Source organism: Macaca fascicularis, chromosome 1 (assembly GCF_037993035.2).
Source record: "Macaca fascicularis isolate 582-1 chromosome 1, T2T-MFA8v1.1".
NCBI classification, from domain to species: Eukaryota; Metazoa; Chordata; class Mammalia; order Primates; family Cercopithecidae; genus Macaca; species Macaca fascicularis.
This window is the reverse complement of record NC_088375.1, coordinates 85865260-85878107: the sequence shown is the minus strand read 5'-3', so window position 1 is coordinate 85878107 and position 12848 is coordinate 85865260. Positions and strand designations below refer to the sequence as shown.

General features: G+C 56.4%; 1 protein-coding gene across 2 annotated transcripts in view; it reads left to right on the top strand.

Moving 5' to 3' along the window:
* Positions 1-12848, top strand: part of WNT9A (Wnt family member 9A) — a 29651-nt gene that overhangs the window by 880 nt on the left and 15923 nt on the right. The gene's annotated exons all lie outside the window — the stretch shown is intronic.

Genomic DNA, 12848 nt, shown 5'->3' with positions numbered 1-12848 from the left:
CTGGGATGCCCAGTCCAGCGACCTTTACAGGGACCCTCGCTGCATTTTGGGCACGCTGAGGTGCAGGGTGGCACCGTGCAAGGCAGCGCCCCGGGCCTCCCCGCCACCCTCCCGCCTCCTACCCCGAGCGCTGCCCCGGGAGCCCTGGCTGGCCTTCGGATCCCAGCCCCCGACCTGGACGCCCTGGGCCGCTCCCTCGGCCGCCGCCCTCCACTGGTCACCTGTTCCCGGCCCTCTGGCCTGAGCGCCAGCGCGCGGCGGGCTGGCCGGCAGAGGGCCCCGTTGGTCCAGGAATCTGGCACCCGCCCGGGCAGGGAGAGGCCGCCTGGGCCGAGGAGCCCTGCAGGTGTATCCTGTTCTCAAAGAAAATAAAATATTTTCATGGGAAACTTTCCCTTTGTGTTTTTCTTTCTCCCCCTTTCTTCTCTCTGTTCCTTTCTTCTGGGTCGTCTTCCAGGGTCAGCCCGGTGTCTCAGTTCCCTGGGGCCCCCACCCGCAGCCCTCTCCTGGCTCTGACTGTGGGTACGGCCCTGGGCCTGGGCTGGCACGCCACGGCACGCCATCTGTGCAGCCCGTAGCCTCACCCGGGAGGGCAGGAGGGAGGGCCACAGGTCCGCGGTGAGTCACCGTGGCCTCGTCAGCCAGCTGTGCTTCCCTGCTCTCCGGCCCAACGGAGGCTCTGCTTCTGGGGCTCGGGACACACCCTAGGCTTGTCCGGGCTGCAGCGGCTTTGTCCCTGCTGTGATCCGATTCCTGGAGAGGGGGTGGGGCTGGGTCCTGGCCTCTCCTTCTCTGACCTATCTCTGGGGTTTGTGCTCTGGAGAAGGTCAAGGGGCTCTGCTGCTTTGTGTGTGTTTCAGCTCTCTTGCAGACAGTTAAGTCCAGGCTGGTGCCAGGCGCATAGCAAGGACTTAAGTGCTGTTGTGGCTTCTCTGGCCAGGCCCCTTGGCCCTGCTTCTTGGCTCCAAAGGACCCATCAAGGGAGGATTCCTGAGTCCTGAGGGCAGCTCTCCATGTAGCTGCCCTGTGGGAAGTCCAGAGGGCAAGCGTGCTGCCTTTGGTGACAGCTGGCATTGCAGAGGGCAGCTAGGACTCTGTTTGACGGATGGAGAATGAGTACCTTCCTGAACCAGGGGCTGGGGGGCATCCTGGGTCAGGGCAGGCCAGGCTCCATCTGGACTGCTAGAGGCCTTGGGCCCCCCTTAAGTCAGTTCCCAAGGTTGGGCTGGGGAGGGGAAGCAGGGCACAAAGGCTCCAGGCTGGGTTGTGTGGAGGCCTCTCCTGCTGGTTTGGGGCTGTGGCTCCTGGCCCAGCAAAGGCAGGGGGTGGCCCAGGGCATTAAAGGCCAGGTGGGGCTGGAGCTGGAGGGGGGCTGGGGTGGCCCTTCCCAGCTCCAATCCAGGAAGCAGGGAGAAGGGGCTGGGATCTAGGGCCGTTTTCTCCCTTCCCCCTCTCAAAAGCTCTGCCTGGCACGGAGGCTCCCGGGCAGGAACGCGGCTCCAGTTACAGCTCAGGAACCCGGAGAGGAGAGGCTGGCCTGGGGGAGGGTCACGTGGACCCATGGGAGCCCTCCCTGCCTGCTCCCTGAGCTGCAACCCAACCCTGGCTGGCGTCTGCTGCCCTCCTAGAAGCCTCTGGCCACCAGGCTGGACCCCCTGTGGGGAAGAGGCTCCCCATTGGCCTGGCCCTGCACCTTGGCATGGCTAGCAGGTGGCATTTCCATCTGGTTCTCCCATAGCTGTGTCCCTGTGCCTCCTCACTGGCCTGGCCCCAAGCCCTTCTAGACAGAGGGGTAAGCAGGAAGGCCAGCCTGAGGTCATAGGAAGGGCTTGGGGTGCAGACTCAGACCCTTTCCCCGAGGTTACTGTAAGAGGGTGGGCCTGGTGGTGGTCTGAGAACGTGGTTTGTCCTCCATTGGGAGGCCTCTCTCGATTCGCCCTTGCTGGGTTGTGGTCTCAGCTGAGATGATAGTTCCGGATTAGATGCCAGGACTGCTGCTCTGCTGGGCTCAGACCCTCTGGATGTGGAGTCAGGGCTGGGCCTGGGCCTGGGGGCTGTTCCTACCCAGCGGCGCTTGGACCCCCACCTCTGGCTGCTAGGCTGTCTGGCTCCCTGGCAGCTTGCAGCCCTTTCCTTAGGGGTCCCAGGCTAGCTCAGGATGAGGGCTGAGGCTTCCCACTGGAGTTCTTCTTTAAAGACCCTGAGGCTGTTTTATGGTGATGGCCCTTGCAGTTTACATCACTCAGGAAACATTTGCAGGCTACTTTGGGGGGCATGATGGTGGGAGGCCAGGCCCTGCCAATTTGCCCCCTTCTCTGGGCCTCAGTAGCCTGGAGGCCTGCCTGGAAGAGGCATGACCAAGGCAGGCACTGAGGGATTGTTGAGGTGCCCCCCGGCCGTGGCCCCAGAGCCAGCCATTGGGCTGGAAAGGTGCTTGGAACTGGTCCAGAAGCCAGGCTGGAGGGAGTGACCACTGTGAATTGGGCGCCTGGTGGGCCTCAGGGCTGGCCGAGGATTTTTGTTATTGGCTGTAACTCACGTCCTGTAAAATCCACTCTTCTAGTATACAGCCCTGTGATTTTGAGTACCTCATTCACCAGGCCGTGCAGCTCTTACCACTGTTTAATTCCAGAACATTTTCCTCACTCCAGAAACCTCATACGCATTAGGCAGTCACTACCCGTTCCCCTCCCCCAGTCCCTGGCAACCACTCGTCTGCGTTCTTTCTCCACGGGTCTGCCTGTCCTGGACGTTTCCTAGAAATGGAATCCTATGCTGTGTGGCCTCCGCGCCTGGCTTCTCTCACTCAGCATCGCCATTGTAGCACGCGTCAGTATTGCCTTCTTTCTTACGACTGAGTTAGACTCGACTGGAAGACTCTCCGAGAGACTTTTTGACCCGTTCATTAGTTGACGGACATCTGGATCGCTTCCACCATTTGGCTATGATGGATAATGTTGCTGTGAGCATTGGTGTGTGGGGTTTTGTGTATGTGTGTGTTTTCAGTTCTTGGGGTACTTACCTAGAAGTGGAGGTACTGGGTCACATGGTAACTCTGCATGTGATGTTTTTGTTTTTGTTTTGTTTTATTGAGACAGGGTCTTGCTGTGTCACCCAGGCTGGAGTACAGCGATGTGATGAGACTCATTGCTGCCTCCACCTCAGAGGCTCAACCATCCTTCCGCCTCAGCATCCCAAGTAGCTGGGACCACAGGCACAAGCCACTATTCCTGGCTAATTTTTTTAAATTTTGTTTTTTGTAGAAACAGGGTTTTGCTGTGTTGTCCAGGCTGATTTTGAACTCCTGGGCTCAAGTGATCTCCTGCCTCAGCCTTGCAAAGTGCTGGGGTTACAGGCGTGAGCCCCCACTCCCCGCCTGCATTTAGGTTTTTGAGGCCCTGCCAAACTGTCTTCTGGATGCAGCATTTTACATTTCTGCCAGCAGCACACAAAGGCTTGTTTCTCCACTTCCTTGCCAACACTGGTTTTCTGTTTTATTTTCTACTGCAGCCATCCTAGTGGGTGTGGAATGGCACCTTGTGTGGCTCTGACTGCATTTGTCAGGTGGCCAGTGGCGCTGAGCATCCTTTCATGGCCTCATGGGCCATGGGTCTTCTTTGGAGAATGTCCATGCAGCTCCTTTGCCTGTTTTTAGTGGGGCTGCTTGTCTTTCTCCTGTTGAGTTATGAGAGCTCTTTATATATTCTGGATCTCTCCTTGGACTGAGGAGAACCTTGTCTCTAGAACTGTGAGCCCGTGGGTGCTCTTACCCTTGCACAAGGAGCCGGTGATACCCTGGCAGCCCTACTGGGTGGGTGGGGGCAGCCAGGACATCCCCTGTTTCCTGGAGCCTGGTGTGGGGCAGTTCTGGGTGCTCAAGGGACTCTCAGAGGAGGCTACGGAGAGGCTGCTGTCACGGGTGTGGGGAGGGGATGTGTTTCTCACATTAGTGCCAACATCAGACCCCACAGGGTCAAAGAGGGAGGCTGCCAGCTATGGGCAGGACATGCCCTGCCTGGTCCCATGGCTCTGCCTCTCTGTGCACCAGGCCTGGGGTACAGCTGGCTGCCCGGTTGAGGGGCACCTATGGGTCCCTGGCAGGGCTGGAGAAAGAGGAGTGGGCCTGAGGTGTGGAATCATGGGGCTGTGTGGTGGGCAAGAGAAGCCTGGGAAGGGGCTGGCAGGAAGATGGGGTCTGGGGTGACCCCTTAGCTGGGGCCTGGGTCAGGTGCTCTGAGCACTGTGGGCCAGAGGGTTTGGAGCAGCTGAGAGCTCAGTCTTAGGTTTGGGCAGGTGTTGTCCTGGAGACCCGCCCCCTCCAACAACTTAGGACACCCCAGGAAGCACATGGGGCCTGGCATCAGGAAGAAAGGCCACACAGCATGCTCTGGAGGGCCAGAAGGGCAGGGAGGAAAGGGGCCAGGCAGCTGCCTTGTTTCGAGAGATGGTGGAAGTGGCTCAGTGGGGCAGACTTCAGCAGAGGGCTGAGGGGAGGGGCCCTGGGGGCCAGGGAACTCCCTGGGGACTTCTTAGCATAGAGAAGAGAGGACAGGGGCAGTGGAACGTGGGGGCATTTCTCCAGGACTCCTGGCCTGTGACCCCAGTGGCCAGTAGAGGGACCCAGTTACCTGGCTCCTGGACAGTGGGGCCGTAAGTGGGAGGGCCTGGAGTGTCAGCCTGATGGCCCCTGCAGGCGCTGGTGGCCTTCCTCCCTCCTGCTCTGCACCCAGGGGCCTCGGAACCACCAGCCCCTCCCTGCCCCACCTGCTTAGGGATCCTGGCTCCCTGGAGGGTGTGAAGGGTGTGTGGTGAGGACGGAGCAGCAGCGCCTGGCCTGCCACAGCTGAGGGAGCAGATGTCCTACCCACAGCCGGCGGACGCGTGGATGGGGAGACAGCTGGCCTCATCTTGCTCCCGCCCTGCTGCAGGCTGCAGAGGGCCCCAGTGCCTGCCCTAGCCTGGGACCCTCCGCCGGCTGCTTGGGTGGCCCGGGCTAGGGGTGCCCTGCTCTGGGGTTTGGCCATCGAAGAAGCGTGTGGGTGACTCTTCCCCTAGGAAAGAGTGCACAGGCACGGATACCTCCCGGAGGCTCTGGACACCTGGGCAGGGAGGAGGTAATGCCTGTGGGAGGGTGGGGGCTGTGGGAAAGCGACATCTGTTGACAGGCCTCGGTCACGCCACCTGATCCCGGCTGCGGCACGGGCTCCCTTTGTGCATTGTGCTGGGTGGCGGGGTCAGGACCAGCGCAGTTGTCTGGGAGCAGGGTGGCACCCGCAGGAGTGTCTGGGACTGGGGACTGAGCCAGACTCCCAGAACCCAGAAGGCCGGCCACGAATGGGGGTTCTGCAGACCCCATGCCTTCTAGCTGGAAGTTGACCTCTGATGGGGCCGACCCTGAGGGTCAGGTGAGGCCCTTAGGGCACAGCAGTGCCATCTCCCCTGTGCTCCCAGGGCCTCTCCTGTCCCTCGAGGTCGGCCCGGGCTGCCGCTTCTTGCAGGAAGCCCAGTGACTGCCCAGATGCCTCCTTCTCTCCCTGCACACTCAGCTCTCGGGTTGGCCAGGAGAGTCCCCATGGAGTCTCCTCAGATGCATCCTTCTCTCCCTGGTTGCTCAACTCTGGGGTCAGTCAGGAGGGTCCCCTTGTGTTCTCCTCAGATGCATCCTTCTCTCCCTGGTTGCTCAACTCTGGGGTCAGCCAGGAGGATTCCCATGGAGTCTCCTCAGATGCATCCTTCTCTCCCTGGTCACTTAATTCTGGGATTGGCCAGAAAGGTCCCTGTGGGGTCTTCTCCAAGCTGTATTCTGTGTTCCCCCCTACCCCAAGACTCCCTCAAGCCTGAGGCTCTCTCTGCCAGGTAGATCTGTGTCACTCATTCACCTGACAGCCCAGCCCTGGGTCCTACAGGACCCTGACTCTGGCAGGGCTATGTCTGCACTTGTGGCCAGACGTAGTGCAATGCAGACCTGCCGCTGCCAGGCTGCCGCACCTTCCCGTGTGTGGATGGTAGGCCAGGTGTTGATGGCCACACCAGAGCAACCATGCGGAGTGCAGCCCTGGCGGGGATGTGACCCTGGTTTTCCTTCAGGGGTCATATTCAAGCGCATCCATGGGCCAGGCCGGGCAGGGTGGCAGGTGGCTGGGGACGGTCTAGCTGTGCCCGCTGACCTGGGTGGCACTGGGCTGCCCCAGCTCCATGACCTGCAGCCTGGGCTCTGCCTGGAGCCTGTCCCCCTCCCGGCATGGTCCTGGCTGGCTGGGCGCCACTGCCCGCCAGAGGAAGCCCAGCTGTCCAGCTGGCAGCTGTAGCACCTCAGGACCAGTGGCCGGACGGGATGATGGAAAAAGGCAAGCCGCAAGCTGCGTTTGTTTTTTTTAGCGATACCTGAGGTCAGTGCAGCCAGGGGAAGTGGGCTGGAGGTCTGGCCCAGGAGGAGCCACTGCCAGAGCCTCCCAGAGCTGGAGAACGTCAGGGCCGGCGTCCCTCCTGGCCAGATGGGGACAGAGGCGGCAGTCCTGGGGTCACTGTGGGGTGGGGAGAGGAGCCAGGTGGACTTTGGGATGCCCCCTTTGTGATACCCACAAGGAGAGTGAGCTCCAGAGGGGATGACAGTGTGGGAGGTGACACTGGTGGCCGCTGGAAGGTTGTGTGGCTCTCCCTGTCCTTCTGACCAGTTGTGTGGGTCTGCGGCTGTCTGGGAAGGCCATGGGGGGCTGTGGTCACTGAGCACAGAGGTCTTCTGGAAGCTTCTGCTCTTCAACTTTCCCCCGGGGGTCCCGTGCGCAGCCTTGGTTTCCTGTCTTGCAGCCCACAGACCAGCTGTGCCCCCTCTGGGGCCCAGGGTCCTGCCCCAGAAAAGGGCAGTCAGCCCAAGTGGCCTGGGGGAGCCTGGCTGGCCTCTGTGGTCTGGTTTGGGGGACCTCATGGGTGCTGCAGACACAGACAGGGCAGGGCTTATTCCAGGGGCTGCCATGGGACACGGTGCTTTCAGCAGGGTGGAGGGGGGGTGTTTCTGTCAGGCCCGAGGATTCCTTGCCTGACGGGCACCTGGGCATCTGCACGGGCCATGCTTGCCATCCCTGAGGCATGTGCCCCACTTCCTCCTGGGTGCAACTGGGCCCTGGTGGCATTGCAGCCCTGAGGGACACAGTAGACATGCTTAGGCTGGAAGCTGGGCTCGGGCTGGGTTGATTTGCAGACCATGGGGAGGGTGGAGAGTTGATCTCAGCCCCGGTTTCTCAGTGCTAGAATTTGTTTTGATTTTGTTTCACACAGAAATTAAATGCTGTCTGGCAGGACTGAGGTTTTGCTGGCGGGGCGTTGTGGCTTCTGGAACTGCAGTCTCCTCTCCCTCCGCCCCAGCCTGGGGAAGAGAGCTGGGTCCCGGTCAGAGTGGCCAGACGTGCTGGCAGGAGGCAGGGAGGTCAGAGGCCAGCCTTGGTGATGTGTGCTCCCTCCGCAGGATTTCTTGTCTATTGTGCTGGGAGCTGGAAGGAGCCTGTGACTTTAGGGACTGGGTAGTATGTGGTGGCTATCCCTGTGTGTCTCGGGTTCTCTCTGGGGACAAGGCCCACTTGGCTACCCTCAGGCACAGGGCAAGGTGTCTGAGTGTCTGGGTCCTCCCAGGGTGGCCCGATCCCCAAGCAGCCAGGACATGGGAGCATCAGGCCCAGCCCGAGGAGTAGGGGGACGTCCCCAGACTCAGCACCATGAGTGCTAAGCTCCGTTTCTGTGGGGCTGGAGAATGGTCTCTACAGAGCTTCTGTAGGGGTCAGTGCTGACCACCCCAGCCAGCCTCCAGGGCTCAAGGAGATGGCCAGGTCACCACTCCTCAGAGCCACCTCCCCCATGGTCCCTGAGACCAGCACTGTCTGCAGCCCCATCTGCAGCATGGAACCGTTCTGTGTGCCCTGTGGCATGGCAGCTGCAGCCACGTATGGGTGTTGAGAGATCTTCCTTCTCTCCTCTCTTCGTTCCATGGCTGCACCTGGAACGATAGCCAGAGGTGGGAGGTGGCTGAGGCTTGAGGGGTATGGGTGTCCCGTGGAGCCATCGTCATCCGGGCCCTTCACTGGGGAGAGCAGTCACGAACTGGTGCTGCCTTGGGCCTGGCAGAGGTGTAGTCAGGTCAGAGGCCGCTTTCAGGTCCCAGCCCTGCCTCCGCACTCACGGGCTGCACGGGCCACCACACTGTTTAATCCCCTGAACCTCGGTTTCCTGCCGGTGTAGCAGAGTCAAAAACACACTCACCAGGTAATTTAGGACATGAAGACACGAGACACTGGAGAGCATAGATGCCCGTTTTCAGCAACAGACCCACAAGACTTAGAGGCTTTTCTGCTTGAAACAACTAAAGCTGAATTTTTACATGGATCTTATGTGTGTACATGCATGTATATGTTTGTGTGTGTGCATGTATGTGTGTTTGGGTTTGGATGGACATGTGCATGTGTGTATACATGTATGCATATGGGGGGGGTTTGTGTCTGCATGTGCTTATGTGTGCATCTCTATGGGTTTATGGGTTCATATGGGTGTGTCTGTGTACATGTGTGTATGGGTGTGTCTGTGTGTACACATGTGTGTATGGGTATATCTGTGTGTATGGGGGGTTTGTGTGGGTATGTTCATTCCTGTGCATGTGTGTATGCATGTGTCTGTGTATATGGGTTTATGGATTCATATGGGTGTGTCTGTGTGTGTGTAAGGGGGTTTATGTGGGTGTGTTTGTTCCTGTACATGTGTTTATGTGTGTGTCTGTGTGTATGAGTTTGTATGGGTGTGTGTATGGGTATATCTGTATGTGTGTGTATGGGTTTATGGGTTTGTATGGGTGTGTGTATACACGTGTGTCTGTGTATGGGTGTATCTGTGGGGGGGGGGTTGTGTGGGTGTGTTTTTGTCTTTGTGCATGTGTGTGTGTGTATTTAACTTTATAAGTGTCAAAGAGCTGATGAAATGGATAGATGGTGGGGATCCCTAGAAATAGCAAGAAGAGATGCTGAACAAGAAAGCGTGAGGTTGGTTTGGTCTCATGGGATGAGGGTGCATAGTAAAGGCCGGGGTCCGCTAAGGAGAGAGTACTCAGAGGAGACCCTCCCACAGCCCCAGGTGGCCCCCAGGGCAGGGCACAGCCACCATGTGTGCACCGAGGTCTGAGTCACCGGTGTGGTCCCGGGCCCTGGCCTCATGCTGGATTTTGGGTGGCTTGACTCTGGGACTGCAGATGGCCCTAGAAGCCTGGCTGGTGTACACACAATGAGATCCTTTCCAAAATCTGTGCTAGTGTCCTGGGGCTGCTGTCAGGCACCACAGACTGGCTGACCTGAAATGAGAAGACTTCTGTCTCAGGTCTGGAGGCCAGAAGTCTGAAATCATGGCATCTGCAGGGCCATGCCCCTCCGGAGGCTTGAGGGGAGGGTCCTTCCTGCGTCTTCCAGCTGCCAGTGATGGTTGTGAACTGTGGGGCTCCTTGGCCAGTGACTGAGCCACTTTATACCCTGCCTCCATCTTCACGTGGCCCTCTCGTCTGCCTCTCTGTCTTCTCCTTTTTCTTATAAGGACAGCCTCCACTGGCTTTAGAGCCCACCGTGTCTGGGATGATCTTGCCTTGAGATCCTTATCTCAGTTATTTCTGCAATGCCTGTTATTCCACATAAGGCCCCTGACTGAGGTTCCGTTAGACACATTTGGTGGGCACATCATTCCACCTACTGTAGTACCTTTATCTTCTCCTTCAACTTGTTTCTGCCAACTGTTTCTTCAGTACAGTGAGCAGCCCGGGGTCAGAGCTAACCAGGCCTGCACAGAAACACAACGGGGGCCTCAAAAAGACAGCTGCAGCCCAGGAAGCAGAGCAGCGGTGCTGAGTGCAGCAGCTCTCCTCGCTCCTCCATTAGGAAGGAAGACACTTGGGGATGGCTGCAAGGCTCAGAAAACCACAAAGACTGACCCAGCAAGTTTGGAAAAACCAAATAGAGCTAGAGGGGGAAAAAAGTAAGTAATGGACTGATTTAAAAGCAGATTAGAAACAGCTGAAGGGAATTAGCACACTGGAGGATAGGTCAGAAGAAATTACCCAGAGTGTACCAGAGAGGCGGTGAGATGTCAGACAGAGGGCAGGACACCTCGGCGACATGGGGAGGCCATGCTGGAGGTGGCTGAGAAGGGTGCAGGAGTGGGACAGGGCTGATAGGTATGAGGGGAGAGGATGAAAGTGTTCTGAAATTGAATAAAGATGTAAAGAAGATTCCAGAAGCCCAGTGTCTTCCCAGGCAGAAAGTAAAATAAGTTCACCCTGGAACATGACACATTAGAAGCACACAGCATGCTGAGCACAGTGCCTCATGCCTGTGATCCCAGCACTTTGAGAGGCTGAGGAAGGAGGATCACTTGAGTCCTGGAGGTGGAGGCTACAGTGAGCCAAGATAGCGCCACTGCCCTCTGCCCTTCAGCCTGAACAGAGCAAGACCTTGTCTCAAAAAAAAAAAAAAAAAGAGTGGGTGCAGTGGCTCATGCCTGTAATCTCAGCACTTTGTGAGGCTGCAGTGGGTGGATTACCTGAGGTCAGGAGTTTGAGACCAATCTGGCCAACATGGTGAAACCCCCATCTCTACTAAAAATACAAAAATTACCTGGGTGGCCAGGTGCAGTTCCTCAGGCCTGTAATCCCAGCACTTTGGAAGGCCAAGGTAGGTGGAACACGTGAGGTCAGGAATTTGAGACCAGCCTGGCCAATATGACAAAACCTGTCTCTACTAAAAATACAAAAAAATTAGCCAGGCGTGGTGCCAGGTGCCTGTAATCCCAGCTACTTGGGAGGCTGAGGTAGGAGAATCGCTTGAACCCAGGAGGTGGAAGTTGGAGTGAGCTCAGATGGCACCACTGCACTCTGCACTCCAGCCTGAGCAACCGAGCAAGACTCCGTCTCAAAAAAAAAAAAAAAAAAAGAAAAGAAAGAAAAGAAAAAGAAAAACTGCACAACATTGAAGACAGAGAATCATAAAAACTGTCTGAGAAAGCAGAATACAGATGAGGCGCGAGGACACCAACAAACTGGCACTAACCTCAGGAGGCAGAGGCACTGCTGCATAACAAGATGCAGGAAGGAGTGAGGGCAGAGCATGGGCTCTGAAGGTGCCATGGAGGGAGTGCTGACTGATAAAACAGTGTCTTGTTGGGCCCCCAAACGGAGATAAAACACGCAATTAGTGCATAACTCAGGGCGGGAGCGTTGATGGGAATGTGTTCTCTGGCCCTGTGCTGCCCAGGTAGGGAAGGCACTGACCAGCATCAGGCTTAGGTAGGTCACAGACACATGGTATAGCATTGAAGGTGACCGTGGAAATTACAAAAAAGACTATGCAACTTCAGATGAGCAGAGGGAAAATGTGGAATAACAAACAAAACAAAACAAAAAACCCAAAAAGAGGAAAAGAGGATGAAAAAACCCAGGACAGGCATGGTCAACAGAAAGGATGAGACAAGAGGGTAAACTGAGGCCCCAGACCCTAGGAGATGAACTGCTCCAGGCGAAAGGCTGGGTTGATTGGAGTGTGGTTAGGGGCTTAGTCTAATTTCCCTGTAAGAGACACTCCAAGGATGGAGGATATAGAATGTTAGAGGAAGGGAGAGAACTCACCAACTCAGAGGGCTTAGGGCACAGAGGGAATCTTGAGAGAAGAAGGAGGAGAGGGCCAGATGGTGAACCGGGCTCTGCAGCATGACCTGAGTCTGTGACTTGGTCTCTGGCAGCCTGAGATTGTGACTCAGGCTCTCTATGGCAACCAGAAACCTAGGCTGTTACTGGGGTTACAGTCCCCATTATAGTGAACTGGAGCTGTGACTCAAGCTCTGTGTGTGAACCAAGTCTGACTCAGGCTCTGTATAGTGAACTGAGGCTGTGATTCAGGCTCTGTATGTGAACTGGGGGTGTGATCTGGGGTCTGCTTGGCAACCTGAGGCTGTGGCTGGGGCCACAGTTTCTGTCTGCTATGGTGAACAGGGGCTATGACTCAGGCTCTGTATGGTGAACTGGGGCTGTGACTCAGGATCTGTATGGCAAACTGAGCTGTGACTCAGGCTCTGTATGGTGAACTGGGGCTGTGACTCAGGCTCTGTATGGTGAACTGGGGCTGTGACTTAGGCTCTATGTGGTAAACTGGGGCTGTGACCCAGGCTGTCTATAGTGACCTGAGTCTGTGACTCAGGCTCTCTATGGTGACCTAAGATTGTGACTGGGGTCACGGCCCCTACTATGATCAGCTTGAGCTGACCTGAGGCTATGACTCAGGCTCTGTATGGTGAACTAGAGCTATGACTCAGGCTTTGTAGAGCTCCCTGAGGTTGTGACTCAGGCTTTGCATCATGACCTGAAGTTGTGACTGAGGCTGCAATTTAGGAGCAACTGAAATGATAACAGTGATAGCTTTAAGTGTGCATTTTAGAAGAGGAGAGAAACTAGAACGCACAGTACTGTTGAGAAGATAGAGAGAGAACTGCAGGCCAACATGAAAGGAAATAGAAGGAAGACGTTGGAAATAGTGCCAACAGTAATTACATAAGAGTAGACATGCCGTAGAGATGACAGCTCACTTCTTGGAAATATCTGAGACTAATCCAGTAAAGATGAGGCTCATTGGATTAGTTTCCTGTCTAGGGGAATCCCTACAGATTCTTTGGACAAAAACAGGAGAAAGCAATTAACAGAATCATGACAATAAATCTGAAAATTTAGATGAAACTGGCAAAACCAAAAAAGAAAAGTAATAGAAACTAAGTCAAGATACAGAAATATTCATTAATCCTATAATAATTAAAGAAAATGGGGCATTGAGAATATAAAGTGC